Source organism: Rhinatrema bivittatum, chromosome 2, assembly GCF_901001135.1.
Source record: "Rhinatrema bivittatum chromosome 2, aRhiBiv1.1, whole genome shotgun sequence".
Taxonomy (NCBI): Eukaryota; Metazoa; Chordata; class Amphibia; order Gymnophiona; family Rhinatrematidae; genus Rhinatrema; species Rhinatrema bivittatum.
In genome coordinates, this window is record NC_042616.1 from 600,369,985 (window position 1) to 600,383,449 (window position 13,465).

The following is a 13,465-nucleotide window of genomic DNA, read 5'->3' on the forward strand; positions in this document are numbered from 1 at the left end:
CTAGAGATCATCGGGGAGCTGATCCTAGGTCAGTGATGGCTAACCTATGACACGCGTGTCAGAGGTGACACGCCGAGACATTTTTGCTGACAAGCACAGCGTTTCATGGACTATCGGGAATTTTTTTTTTTTTTAATCGGCTGTGCCGAGCCTTTTTTTTTTCGGCTGTGCCGATACTTTAAAATTTGTTTTTTAGTATCCCCCCACCCTCCGGACCCCTCTACCCCCCCCCCCCCCATGCCCCCGGGTGCAGGGAGGCTCATGCGGCACAGCGATAGGCAGGGCCATGGTGAGGGTCACGTCACCACGGCCCGAAGAAAAAGATCGCATTTAAACGCGCTGATGCTCCTCCTCCTTCCTGCCTGTGCGGCCCCGGAAATAAATGTTGCCGGAGCTGCGTGGGCAGGAAGGAGGAGAAGCATCAGCGCGTGCAGAAGAGAAGCAGCACTTGTGCTTACGGGCCGCCGCAAATTCCAAGTCGCAGCGGCCCGAGAAGAGGAAGAGGCCGGTAGCAAGGCCACCGCGGCCCGAGAAGATCAGGGCCGCTGCAGAGCCCATCCTGTGGCGACCCGCGAAGAGGAGGCCCAGACGTGAGAGAGAGGCTGAGGGTCTGTAGAGGGTGTGTGTGTGCATGTATGAGATGAGTTGAGAAATTGTGTGTGAGAGTGAGGACCTGAATGTTTGCAGAGACAGCATGTCAGAGCCTCTGTGTGTGTGAGAGAGACAGCATGTGACAGTGAGAGCCTGTGTGTGTGTGTGTGTGTGTATGAATGATTGTATGAGAGAGAGCATGTGACAGTGAGAGCCTGTGCTTGAGCAAGACAGCATGTGGGAGTGAGAGAGAGCCTGGGTGTGTGAGAGTCAGACAGCATGTGCAAGAGAGAGACTGTGTGTATGAATGATTTTATATGAGAGAGCATGTGACAGTGAGAGGCTGTGTGTGTGTGAGAGAGAGAAATGCATGTGAGAATGAGAACCTGACTGTGTGTTTGAGGGAAGAAGATGGAGCGAAAAGAAACAGAAAAAAAGACAATATAAAAGGAATTGGCAAAAAAAATAAGAAAGGGAAGGTGGAAAAAAAAAGCCTGTGACCAACCAATTAGAAAACTAAGATCAGACAGCAAAGGCAAAAAAAAAAATTTACTTTTTAGTGATTGGCACATATAATCTTTGGGAATGTGCAAGAATAGCACTTTCTCTATGGATCTCACAATGTACGAGATCAGCATGGAGAAAGTGGAAGCCCACGGGGCCTGCACAGAGGAGGCAGCAGAATAGGCTTCAGTGTCAGTAGCAGCAATCGGCACCTCCCCAATAGCCATGTGGCAGCAGAGGAATGAGAGAGGTTCCGAGGATGCTGGCAAAAGAGAGGGGGGTCTGCCTTTAGTGTGTGCATGTGTATGAATGGGACTCTGCCTGGGGGTGTATGTGTGTGTGAATGCATGGGTGCCTGCCTGGGGGGTCTGTGTGTGTGAGAATGAATGTGTGCATGCCTGGGGGATGGGGAGGGAGTGGTGTGAAAATGAATGGGAGCCAATAAAAGAAACAGACTGACAGATTAAGTTTGTAACACTTGCTCGGGCTTGAAGTGTACGAAATACCAACCTTCAATTGAAGATTTAGCCAATGAAATTCAGCAACAAAAAAGTCACTAAGCAGGTAAGGTAAAGAATTATTTGTTTTTGCTTTATTAATAAATACAGTACATATATTAAAATTATAACTTTTTGTTATTAATTAGAGCTATCCATATCACAAAATTATGGATTTTTCTAGAAGTGACACACCACCCGAGTTATGCTCGATTTTTTTAATGAATTTTGACACACTGAGCTCAAAAGGTTGGCCAATACTGCCCTAGGTAATACAAGTTCTGCCTCCCCATGCACCGTACCGGTTACCATTGTCTACCCTGGAGGTACATTTGATACGCTGCCTTTGGTCGACTCTGGAGCAGGAGGGAATTTCATCCTCACGGATCTTGTCCGGCGGTTACAGCTTGAGGTCCAACCCCGACTTCCTCCACTCCGAGTATTTTCGATCCACGGTACTCCCCTTCTGGGGAGCATTTCTACCTGCACCAAGCCCTTGATTCTACGTACTGCTGAAGAGATCTCGTTTCTCATACTGGAGAGATTCATTCACCCTATCATCTTGGGCTTGCCCTGGCTTCAGAAGCACTCCCCAGTTATCCATTGGGATACTCTTCAGATCGCATCTTGGAGCCTGTCTTGTTTCGACTCCTGCCTGGTGACTATTTCTTGGCTCTGCGTGCCATTTCTGACGTCGGTGGCAGTTCTGCCACAATATCTGGATTACCAGGATGTCTTCTCAAAGGAAAAGGCTGAACTTCTCCCCGAACATCGGCCCTTTGATTGTGCCATAAACTTGATCCCCAGCACTACACTGCCCAAGGGGCGGGTATACTCCTTGTCGCTCCCAGAAACCCGGGCCATGTCGTCTTACATCCAGGAGAATTTAGAGAACGGCTTCATTTGGCCCTCTACTTTCCCTGCCGGAGCTGGATTCTTCTTTGTTGCAAAGAAGGACGGGTCACTCCGACCCTGTATAGACTACCGTGGTCTCAACGTCATTACATGAGGTGACAGATATCCCTAGCCATTGATTCCCAAGCTCCTAGATCGACTACAAGGAGCCAAGGTCTTCACCAAGCTGGATCTCCGAGGAGCATACAATCTGGTAAGGATACGACCAGACAACGAGTGGAAGACTGCGTTCAATACGAGAGATGGGCATTATGAATACCTGGTCATGCCCTTCGGCCTCTGCAACGCCTCTGCGGTTTTCCAAAACCTAATGAACGAGGTGTTAAGGGATATGTTGCACACCTCTGTCATAGTATATCCTGATGATGTACTAATATAATAATGTACTAATGTACTAATGTAATAAAACTTAGATTGTAAGCCCTCTGGGGATAGAAAAATACTTACAGTACCTGAATGTAAACCGGTGTGATATCTCAATTGAGATCGAATGTTGGTATATAAAAATAATAAATAAATAAATAAATAAATAAATAATAATAATAATAATATATTCAAAAGACCTGACCACGCACCGCATAAAAGTTCAACGAGTGCTACAGAAGCTTCGAGACAATCATCTCTTCGCCAAGATGGAGAAGTGCCAGTTTGAGCAAGAGTCTTTGCCCTTCCTTGGATATATTGTCTCCTCCACGGGCTTCCACATGTACCCAGAGAAAGTAGCGGCCATCAAGGATTGGCCTCAACCAGTGTGGGTTAAGGCGCTCCAACGCTTCCTTGGGTTCACCAACTTTTACCGCTAGTTGGTCACTAAATCAACCCCTCCGCCTATTCCAGACGAACAAGCTCTATCCAAGGCTAATGAGCTTGCTACATTTTTTCAACAGAAGATCTCAAATACGCTCGCCCTCCTACCTCCAACTACGACACCTCTCACTTCAGGCAAGAATCCTCATTCCCTTTTGAGAGCCAAGCTTGACAATTTTGACTCAATCTCCACCAAAGAGATCGAATCCCTCCTAAAAAGAGAGAAACCATCCAGCCACCCAGCAGATAATATCCCATCGAAACTCCAGCTATTCATCCCAGACACGATCTCAGGACCTCTGACAAGGATCATAAACTGCTTTCTAACTCAAGGGATATACCCAGACAGACTAAAAACCGCTTCTCTCAAACCCCTCCTTAAGAAACACAATCTAGACCCTAATGATCCAGCCAATTTCAGACCCATCTCTAATCTCCCATTCTTAGCCAAACTAACGGAGAAACTGGTAAACACCCAGCTTTCAGAGTATCTAGAAGATCACAACATCCTATACCCTTCGCAATATGGTTTCCGCAAATCACGCAACACGGAAACCCTCCTCATTTCTCTTACAGACCATATTATAATGGGTTTAGACAAAGGCTACTCCTTTTTATTAGTCCTGCTAGACATCTCGGCGGCATTTGACACCGTCAACCATTCCATCCTTCTGGATCGCCTAACAGATATCGGTATCTCTGGATCAGCTCACAGTTGGTTCAAGTCCTTCCTCAGCAATAGAACCTTTAAAGTCAAAATCAATAATAGTCACCTTTAATGAAGTCCACTCTTGGTGTACCACAAGGATCCTCCTTATCCCCAACCCTCTTTCACATCTACCTCCTCCCCCTTTGCCAATTACTAACAGATCTCAATCTAATTCATTATCTGTATGCAGACGACGTACAGATTCTAATCCCTATAACAGGTTCTATCTCAAAAGCTCTCTCTCATTGGAATAACTGCCTCCTATCTATCACCAGTCTTCTCAATAGCCTAAACTTGGTCCTCAATGCCTCAAAAACAGAGCTCCTCCTCATCTCTTCAAACGAAGAAAACTTCCCCCTTCCATCCCCATACAACACCCACATCACCAATACTCATGTCAGAGACTTTGGGGTAATTCTAGATAATCGACTAAACCTAAAGAAAATGGTCAACACCACATCCAAAGACTGCTTCTACAGACTACAAGTTCTAAAACGTCTCAAACCACTCCTATTTTTCTATGACTTCAGGACAGTCCTCCAAGCGTTGCTATTCGCTAAGATCGACTACTGCAGTGCCCTCTTCCTAGGCCTCCCCAAATCTACCACCAAACCACTGCAGATGATACAAAATGCCGCAGCGAGATTGCTGACCAACACCAGCCGTGGTGAACACATCTCTCCCATTCTCAGAAACCTACATTGGTTACCAGTGAATTTTAGAATATTATACAAATCAATCACCCTAATTCACAAATTCATCCACCATCAACTTCAACTCGATCTTGAATTCCCCTTCAATCTACACTCCTCCAACAGACCTAGAGATATTCACAAAGGAACTCTGAAATTTCCCCCGACTAAAGCCACACGCCTCTCCTCGACCAAAGACCGAGCGTTTTCGATCGCAGGCCCATTTATCTGGAATAATATCCCTTCAGACCTCAGATTGGAACCCTGCCTTTTAACTTTCAGAAAAAAACTCAAGACGTGGCTCTTTCACCAAGCTTTCGGGGATCCCCCAGACAATCACTAGTTGCCCTTCTCTTACTTAGACGATGGCCTTTGATCTTCATGAACGATGGACTATGGCACCTCTAGGTTAAAGCATTTTAAAGCTTTAACCCGTATCTTCTATTGTATTTCTTAATTATTACCACCTTTACTTCCTTCCAGCTACATAAGCTTCCAAGTTCCTTATCCTTGTTGAATGTAACTTTGCCTTATTCATTTCTTTTGTTTAATTTTCTTTAGTTACGCTACAGTTATACCCTTGTTAAATGTAAACCGATCCGATATGGTTATTACTATGAAGGTCGGTATAAAATAAGTGTTAAATAAATAACTAAATAAATAACTAAATAAATAAATAAATAAATAGTTCATACCCCATTACTCCCGGATGGTGGCCCCGCTTACTGCCCTTACCAGGAAGGGAGCTGATGCTAAGAACTGGTCCCCGGCGGCGCTAAGTGCCTTCCAGGAACTGAAAAGAGTCTTTCTTCTAGACGTCTGTTTCCATCACCCTGATCCCCAGCATCAATTTATTGTGGAGGTAGACGCGTCTGACCTTGCGGTGGGAGCCGTCCTGAGCCAAATATCCACCAACGGCAAATCCTTGCCTTGTTCTTACTTCTCCCGGAAGTTTTCACCTGCTGAAAAGAATTACGGTATAGGGAACAAGGAGCTTCTGGCCATTAAACTGGCATTTGAGGAATGGTGCCAGTGGCTGGAGGGGGCCCAACATCCCGTGATTGCATATACCGACCACAAGAATCTGGAATTCCTGTGTCGAGCCCAACGCTTCAACCCCCAACAAGCTCGATGATCCCTATTCTTTAGCCGGTTCAACTTTCTCCTCCGATATAGACCAGCTTCCAAGAACATCTGGGCGGATGCCCTCTCTCGCACTATGGAGACGGAAGATAACCCTAACCCGCCTCAATATATCCTTGACCCAGCCAAGGTCCTTCTTGCTGCTTCAGAGGTGGTTCCTAGAGGCAAGACGGTGGTACCTGCCCGCCTATGCAAGAAGGTTTTGTCGTGGGCTCACGACTCATTGACCGCAGGTCATTCGGGAGTCGCTCGGACCTTGGACTTGTTGACTGAATACTATTGGTGGCCTCAGGTCAAGAAGGATGTCCGTCTTTACATCAGTTCCTGCCCTACCTGCGCTCGACAGAAACCTTTGACTGGCCGCCCCTGGGGGCTTCTACAACCATTACCCATTCCCACCGAGCCATGGACCCATCTGTCCACAGACTTCATTGTGGATTTACCTCCCTGTGATATGGGTCTCGGTTGATAGATTCTCGAAAATGGCCCACTTCGTGCCCCTCTCTAAGTTACCAACAGCGCTCGAACTCGCAAGTCTCTTCACTCAACACATCTTCCGCTTACACGGCTCCCTCTCCATATTGCCTCAGACCGAGGCTTGCAGTTCATGGCTAAATATTGGAGAGCTCTCTGTAGGAAATTCGGGGTCCAACTAGACTTTACGACGGCTTTTCACCCCCATGGCAATGGCCAAGCAGAGCGCACAAATCGGACCTTAAAGGCCTTCCTCCGTGCCTTTGTGGGAGACCTCCAAGACGACTGGGTGGCTTTATTACTGTGGGCAGAATTCTCCTACAACCGCCATAGGCATTCTGCTACCAACATGTCTCCCTTCCAGGTGGTCTACGGGAAATGCCTTAGACCTTCCTTGCCCTTGCCTCTGACGGTTCCGTCCCCTGCAGTGCAATTTACAGCACGACAGTTACGTGATATTTGGAGATCCACTCAGGAGAAGCTTCGACAGACTGCTGCTTCAGCGAAGAAATATGCAGACAGGCTACGACGCCCTGCTCCTGTCTTTCTCCCGGGGGATAAGATGTGGTTGAGCACCAAGAACATCCAATTGCGGACTCCTTCTATGTGTCTGCCTCCCAGGTATATCGGCCCATTCGCCGTAGCGGAGCGAGTGGGTACGGTTTCCTACCGTCTACACCTTCCATCCACCCTGAAGATCCACAACATCTTCCATGTCTCTCTCCTCAAGCCTTTGATCCTGTCTGTTTTCCACAACAAGCCCCCTGAACCCACCAACTCAGCAGCTGAACAAGACATCATCTATCAGGTGAAGGACGTGTTGGATGTGCGGTTCCACCATCGTAGATGGGAGTACCTCCTCTGCTGGGAGGGGTATGTCCCCGAGGAGAATACGTGGGAGCCGGCCTCTAACATCCTAGACAATACCCATCTTCACCAGTTCCACTTGGATCACCCTGCGAAACCCAAGCCCCCGGGGAGGGGGCATAGGAGGGGGGTACTGTTTCGGTCCCGGGCCGTGCCCCGGTCCCTCCACCTACCTCGGGGACGGTCCGGGCCGCTGTGGCATCTTTGCGGCCTGTATGGGCCTGCCTGGCTCCTGCCCGCGGCGCTCCCTCCTTGAGGGTGTTATGTCCCGCGGCCGCAGACGGCTGTGGCCACAACCCCCTACCTCGCCCGCGGGTTCACAAGCCTGAGCATAACAGATTGCCAGGTCCATGGACCCAGCGGAGGTATCTGCCCGCCAGGCCATTCCGGGAATGGCCCAGCGTCTGATGGACCAGCAAAAGACCCTAGATACCATCGTCTCTGCAGTAGAGGACCTGAACCAGCGCGTTGAGGCGTTAGCGTCCAGGAATTCCCCTTTACCGTCTCCGTCTGTGATCTCCCCGGGGCCGCTCAGTAATCCGCCTGCCCACACCGCCACGTTTCTCTGGGGAATCCCGGGCCTGCAGGGGTTTCATTAACCAGTGCAACATGCACTTCTGCCTGCAGCCGGCTCTTTTTCCCGACGATGTGACCAAGACCACCTTCATTCTCGCTCTTCTCAAGGGAAGGCCCTAGAGTGGGCCTCCCCCCTGTGGGAATGGGACGATCCCGTTCTCAGTAATCTAAGAGACTTTTGGGAACTTTTTCGGATGAACTTCGGTGATCCTACTCAGGAAGTTTCTGCTGGGCCGAAGTTGCTTCAGTTACGCCAAGGTTCAAGGACATTGGCTGAATTCGCCATTGATTTCCGGACCCTTTCTTTGGGGTCCTTACTGCCTACGGACCATTTTCCTTCAAGGGCTTAGCCCCTTAATCAAGGACAAGCTCACGGGCCGGGAACTACCTAGGTCCTTGGACGCTCTTATCGACCTGGCAGGGCGTATAGATAGGCGCCATCAAGAACACTGCCAAGAGGTCCAGATGACTACGAAAAACTTGATTCCTTCGAGCCGCCCTCAACGCCTGTCGTCTCCCAAAAGGGACTCGGGAGAACCCCGAATACTGGATGAAGAGCCCTTGCAATTGGGCCGTGGGAGACTTTCCACGCAAGAACACGAACAGCGAAGTACCGAAGGACTGTGCTTCTATTGCGGCGTGGTGGGCCATCAAATAGCCGCATGCCTGGAGAGGCCGGGGAAACTCTCGAGCCTAGGACCTGAGGGAGGTCGCTTCCTGGGCCTTACCTCACCCGCGCCCCCACTAACCCTACCAGTGGTGCTAACGTCTGCGGATGGGGAGTTCCACACGTTAGCTCTGGTAGATTCTGGTGCCGGTGGCAATTTCATTATAAAGAGCCTGGTGGAGCATTTGAAGATTCCACAGGTTTGTGTTCCAGCTCCATTGGTCATCTCATCGATCCAAGGTAAAGCCCTCCCGGAACGAGTGACACACCTCACCGAGTCTGTCCAACTGAGAGTTGGGCCCCTTCACCACGAGCTGATGACCTTTCACATCCTGGAACACGCTATACACCCCGTCGTCTTGGGGCTTCCCTGGCTCCAAGAACACTGCCCCCAATTCAACTGGAAAACTTTGCAGTTGGTCCAGTGGGGGCCGAATTGCCACGACAAGTGTCTCCAAGCGATGGTCCCTAGTCAATGCTCCACCACTCTCCTTGGTCTCCAAGGGTTGTCTGCCCCTTGTGCTACTTGCTCAGGCATTTCATTTGAACAGAGGGTCGAGCCTACAGAAGCTTCGGACTAATTCCAGTTCCATAGAGACCATCCGGCTAAACCCAGGCCCCCTGGGGGGGCGCCCTAAAGAGGGGGGTCCTGTTATGACCTGCGGCCGCAGACGGCCGTGGCCACAACCCCCTACCTCGCCCGCGGCGGCAGGCCCGCCGCGGCAGCATCGAGGAAATCGGGCCCCCTCGCCCTTACACCAGCGCGGGTCTTCATGGTGGTTGACCGGCAGGGGAAGCACCCTGCTTTCCCCTTGCGGCGTTGGGCTGCCCTTCCTCTTTGGCCAGGATCCAAGATGGCTGCCATAGGTGCGAGGCCATGCCTCCTCACGAAATTTAAAGGGGGCCTCATCCTCTAAATTGACTTCACCTGTGCCTGTCGGCTTAGGCACAGGGAAGTATATAAGGAGGCTCCCCACACTCATTCCTCGACTTGGCAGCGTCTCTTGTAGCGCTGTTTAAGTCTGCTTGCTTCTGTGAGTCTTCTTGCACTTTGGATCCTTGTTCCTGGCTCCTGTCTCATCTTGGTGTTCCTGGTTCCTGACTTCGGCTTGGCTAGCGGTGATTCCTGGTGTGTGACTTCGGACTGGCAAGCGGTGATTCCTGATGTGTGACTTTGGACTGGCCAGCGGCGATCCCTTGGTGTGTGACCTCAGACTGGTGAGCGACAACCCTCTGGCACTTGACCTTGGACTTCTTCTTGACCATCGTCTCCACGGCCCACCTAAGTCCCAGCGGCCCGGGTCCCTACGGGTTCCTCCCGGGGGGACCGTGGGCTTTCAGGGGTGAAGCTCCAGTCAGCCCTTGCACCAAACGCTCGTCTCCTTGACCTCTCAAAGGTCCACCTAAGTCCCAGCGGTCCGGGTCCCTTCTGGCTCTCCTGGGGGGACCGCGGGCTTCCAGTGGTGAAGACACAGTTCCTCTCCTCGAAGTCACGACTCTTCGTCTGCCTCCACAGTCGCCTCAGTCTCCAGTGCCGAGGGTCAGCTGGTCACATCTTCTGTTCTGCTTCGCCACCCGACGGGAGAACCTACAGATCTTCCTCCTAAGGTATTCCATCCTCCAGTCGGCCCAAGGGTTCACAAGCCTGAGCATAACAGAGGGAGTCGCCGCCAATGCTCCGTGGCTGGCCCCGCCCCTAGGCACGCGCGCAGGGATTCAACATTTAAAGGGGCCAGCGCGGGAAAGAACAGCACCGCCCTGGTGTGATGTCAGATGCTCTCAGGATATTTAAACCCCGCAACTAGCTCCACTCCTTGCCTTGCAACGAGGTTCATTCTTCCTGAGTTGCTAGTTGCTAATCCTGGCTTCTGACTTCGGCTTCCGTCCACTGGCTTCTGACTTCGGTTCCTGAGTCCCGACTTCTTCTCATCCTCTGGTATCCTGTTCTGCACCGTCCAGGGGGTTTCTCCTAAGTCCAAGCAGCTCGGGTCCTCATGGGCTCCTCCTGGGGGGAACGTCGGCTTCCAGTGGTGAAGTTCCAGTTGGCCTCCTGGCTCCAGCTTCTCCTCTCTTCAATACTATGGAACTCCTCTTCAGACACTGGCCCACAGGAGACCGCACATACGTCCAAGCGGCCCGGTTCCTCACAGGCTCCTCCTGGGGGGACCTCGGGCTTCCAGTGGTGAAGATCTCTCTGGTCTCCTGCCCTGTGCCGCCTCCGAGCTTTGACATCCACTGTGGGCCTTCCCACGGTTCGGCAGCATCTGTCCCAGCCGGCTCAAGGGCGCACAAAATCCAACAGGGCCTGTGCACGCATTTAACATTTTTAGGTATCGAACTGGGCTTGATTGATATGATTTCTTGTTTACCCAAGTCCAAGGTTGATGTCACGTGGGCTTTAGTAAAAGAAGCTCTGAATAGACTGAAGTTAACTCTGCAGCAATTGCAATCATTGGTAGGTAGTTAAATTTTGCTTGCAGAGTAATTCTGCTGGGTAGGATATTCCTGCGTAGATTATCTTTTGCGATAGCTGGTGTTTCTAAGAGCCATCATCACATCCGTATTACTTCAAGAATGCGAGAGGATTTGTTCATTTGGGATCAGTTCTTGTCTGAGTTCAATGGTTGTTCTTTATGGCAATCAGACTTGATATCTAATCATAACTTGGAGCTTTTCCCTGACGCCGCAGGGTCTCTCGGTTTTGGCACCTACTTTCAAGGTTCATGGTGTGCCGAGGCTTGGCCTAAGGATGGGCATTTATCTGTACCACCAGAAACATTACCTTTTTGGAACGTTTCCCAATTGTGGTTGCTGTGAATTTATGGGGTTTGTGTTTGAGATATAAGAAGGTCCTTTTTTGGTGTCACAATCTGGGTGTGGTCGAGGTTATTAATAAAAGATTGGCAAAGTGCTTGATAATCTCTGATTTGTTGCTTGAGCATATTCTGTTAGGGAAGATGGAGACCTTGAGCATGGGAAGCTCAGAGGCCTTCGCAATCTGTTAGGGAAGATGGAGACCTTGAGCATGGGAAAGCTCAGAGGCCTTCGCAATCTTTTAGGGAGTGCTAGGAGAGCGGTCTCATTTCCAAGGAGATTGTGTGCCCTTGGACCTCGGCACAACCCCAGAGGGCTCCAAGGCGGTACCGAGGCAGGCGAGACATGTCCGAACCTGGGCTCGGACCTGCAGCTGGGAAAGGCAAAGGCAGCAGGCCGGACAGGAGATGAGGGCAGACGAAGGCTCTGGAACATGAAGACTCAAGATGAGGAACTTGGAGACATGAAGACACAGACGAGAAGCTTGGAACGTGAAGACTCAGACGAGAAGCTTGAGCATGAAGACTCAGGATCAAGGTTCAGGAACAAAGTCTAGTACTGGGTTGAGGCTGCGACGCAGCACCCCCTACACAGCCCACCACAGGGCGGACCCACGGGACTGGTTGCAGACCACGTTTGAGTGTGAGGCAGACTCCAGATGAATACATGGAAGTTGAAGCCGGAACATGGCAAAGATTCAGTAGAAGCCTGCACCGAGACGCGCCCTACACAGCCGCCCATGGTTGGTCACGGAACACGCTAGAACGGAGCAGGTTCAGTCAGAGTCTTAGGCATGGATGGAGCAGCCACAAGAACATCCGAGGGCAAGACGAGATTGAGGGTAAGGGACCAAGACGAGACTTGGCTTCAGGTGAGGATGAACCTCCGGAGGCTTGCGCTGCAGACGAGAAGACAGGCTCTTGCCATGAGGTGACGAGACATGACATAGCACGCCAGAAGAGGTAGCAATGAGGAACCAAGGGTCCAGGAAGCAGAAACGGAGACGATGAGGGATCCCACGAAGAACAGGAAATACCAGCAGGAGTGAAGACGATAAGTCCTTGAGAAGGACTAACTCCTTGCGAAGGCAACTAAGGACTGGAAGCTGGGCCCTATATAGGGCTGAATATCAGGAAACGCCCTGGGAGGAGTCTAGGTGTGGCCTGGGGCACATCCGGCCATAGGCCCTTTAAATCTGTGAAGGAGGCGTGGTCTGTGCCCTAGGAAGACAGGAACAGGAAGTGCAGGACCCTGGACAGCATCCCTGCACAAACGCCGAGGAGACGGAGCAGAGCTGGGCCATGGAGCAGGCCCCAACATCAGCAGCGGCGCCTGCTGCTGCAGGAAGGACCAAGGGCGGCTCCAGCCGCTAGGAAAGCCCGGGGACTACGGCCTCCGGGCCGCCAAGATGGAAAGAGCGTTGGTGGCGGTTCCAGCCACATTAGAACACAGCGGCAGAGCCCGCTGAGCAAGAAAGGATTACCAAAGTCCGTGGCTCCTGCCACAGTGAAAGAAGACAGCTTACTGCGACTCCGTGCCATGAAGGTAGTCAGTGGCTCCATGCCGCGTTGGTAAGTCAGGAGTGTAAGATATTCTCCACTATTTGTATTTGAATGTGACCATTTGGGCTCGTCATGTCCCAGGTTTTGCTAATGGTGAAGCTGATTCTCTTTCTCGTTCCAAGTTTCGGAAGTTTGCTCCAGAAGCGGTTCCATTCGGAGCTTCGGTACCTCCTTTCCTATGGAAATTTGGTTCCTGGAAGCCTGGAAGCTGTTGCGAGCATCACTAGCCCCATCCATTTGGAACAGTTACTTAAAAGGCACCCATAGGGTGGTTTCTTTCCTTTCATCTTTGGGATGGACTTGGGGGCCTGTTTCGGATGTTCTTTTATGGAAAAGGCCAGAACTGAAGGATGCACCAAAGCCTCCATTAGCAAACAGTTATCAGGTTTTTCCTTTTTTATGAGGGCTCATGGCTGGGGTTTTCCAATTGGCAGTTTTGTGATTCGGCGCTTGTTGGTTGGGTGGTCTAGAGATTGAACTCACGTTGCGGATGTGTGCCTGCCTGTCACGCATTACATCCTATTGAGGCTATGGGATACATTGCCCAGCATTTGCACATCCCCTTACGAATGTTGCCTTTTCAGGGCGGCTTTTGTGCTAGTATTTTTTGAATCTTTCAAGGTCAGTGAACTAGTAGCCAGGGCATC